This window comes from Corvus brachyrhynchos, unplaced genomic scaffold, assembly GCF_000691975.1.
Source record: "Corvus brachyrhynchos isolate BGI_N302 unplaced genomic scaffold, ASM69197v1 scaffold115, whole genome shotgun sequence".
In the NCBI taxonomy this organism is placed as follows: domain Eukaryota; kingdom Metazoa; phylum Chordata; class Aves; order Passeriformes; family Corvidae; genus Corvus; species Corvus brachyrhynchos.
In genome coordinates, this window is record NW_008239553.1 from 10862184 (window position 1) to 10864195 (window position 2012).

The following is a 2012-nucleotide window of genomic DNA, read 5'->3' on the forward strand; positions in this document are numbered from 1 at the left end:
TGGGACAGGACTGCCCTCTCCTTTTCTCCCCTTCTTGCCTGCTCAAATGGACGACAACAAAGCCTAGCACTTCCTGTCCATCCATTCAGCTTTCCTCAGCTGCCTCAGAAGCATTAACAAAAGCAGAGTTACTGCCACGAATGAAAAGTGCTCTGCTCACCTCTGCTGTACCAGTGTGCTCACCAGAATTACATGCTAGACAGTGAAACACCCTGTAAATGGTTAGCAAGGAGGTAGCTGCTGCTTTAAGAGGACACACCTTTTCCTCTTATCCGTGGGCATCATTGATTAAAACAGGTATCTGTACCACCGGCATCACAGGAACTATCAGGGAGAAACTAAGGTAAGCAGCATTGACAATTACTCTATACAGCAACCTACTGCAACTTTTCTTTGAAGGCAACGGAACCAAGGAAAAAAACCAGAAAAATCAGCTGAACAGCAATCTTCTATTACCATAAACCTCAGTATAAGATGCATAGCAAATAACTATTTTCCCCTCTAATACAGTTCAGAATGGAATAAAGAAGGGCTATCTAACCCATCACACTTGTAGCCAGTTAGGAAGGAAATTGGAATGTTCGTCATCAATTGTTCTGTCAGTCAGATCATTAGAAAAAGGAACAGCTCATCTAAAAATAAAGTCAATATTGGCTGAGTCTAAACAGTTTCTTCAGCATTTCACACACACATTCAAGCAATGAACACTATTATTCTGTGCTTGTAACAATATGCCCCCAAGTCAGTAACTGCTCTTCAACATCTGACCTCTTTTAAAGCATATTTACAAGGAAGTATAGTGAAAGTGTTCCAAATCAGCTGGTGAGAAAGTATTATGGATCATAACCTCACAGTAAACAATTCCTAGTTCTTCTGATCTGCAAGATTAGAATAAATCTGGAAACCAAAAAAAAAAAAAAAAAGAAAGAAAGAAAAAAAAAGAAGGAAAATTATGATATCAAATATACTTCTACTCAAAAACAAATCCCAGTTGGATGTGGAGAATATTCAGGATGATATCAAATATCTTAAATCCCCTAAGCTAAATATCTTAAAATCCCCAAAGCTTTGAACTACAGTTAACCTCTTTAACTATGTTCTACGGCAAGCAATTCCAAAAACCACTACACCTTTACGAAGCGCTTTTCACTCTAACAGCTCACAAAGCACTTCCTCCAGAAACACAAAGGAAAAGTAGCTCTCTTTGGGGTGGGAAACCACCAATATCTACTGCAACACGCCAACACAAAGCTGAGTTTTACAGTATGACTTTATTTATCAAAGACAAATTTTCCTGCTTTCCAATCCCTACACACTAGCAGTCAGCAAATAAAATGCAATCAAGAGCAAATTATGCGTATCTTTAATTTCAGGGAAGCATCATGTAGCACACAGGCTACAAGTGGGATGCAGTTCTGGCAAGTCCCTTGCCGGTCAGCTGAAGGAAGCCCTGACTTACCTAGGCCGTCCCAGCGAGGGCAGTGCCGGTGCAGACGGGACGCCAAGCTCAGAGCCACAGGCGTAGTCAGCTCCTGGGAGCGGCCGCCCCGGCTGCTATTATGACTGCAGCGTACAAGCGGCAGCGTGCCGTTATTTATACAAAAACCAGCACCTTCCTCGGGAAAAAAACACTTGAAGCTTCTTACTGGCCCTGCAACACACTCTTCTACTTATGCCATCACTGCTAGTGACTAAGAGCAGGCTTTCAGTGTCACAGGAGATTAAGATTCTGGGATGAGAGTGCCTGGCAGCTTTACTCTCACACACCGATCTGTCTTCATGCAAACGCACTTTGCCGGCGGATGGAAGTGTATTATTGCAATACGCTATCGAAGCGAAACAGTTTCCAAGTTTTCCCACAGGGCACCAGCTCCCCCTTCAAGCTGTACCCCAGCGCTTGCTCCCCCTAGTCCTTCTCCGAGGCCTCCCCCGAAAAGACCTGCGGTTTCTGGGCACCACAACTCTTGTCCTGTGTCCCCACCGAGCTCCGGCTCCCGTGCGCTGCCCGCACA

General features: G+C 44.1%; 1 protein-coding gene across 2 annotated transcripts in view; it reads right to left on the bottom strand.

The window, feature by feature from the left end:
• Nucleotides 1–2012, bottom strand: part of RGS6 (regulator of G-protein signaling 6) — a 279108-nt gene that overhangs the window by 273076 nt on the left and 4020 nt on the right. The window contains exon 1 of one of the 2 annotated variants that reach the window (XM_017742086.1): nucleotides 1460–1858. The exons of the other annotated variant lie outside the window; for it this stretch is intronic. The gene's annotated coding sequence lies outside the window, so the exon portion shown is untranslated. Of the gene's footprint in view, nucleotides 1–1459; nucleotides 1859–2012 lie in introns of those variants that run through there. 2 annotated transcript variants of the gene reach the window in all.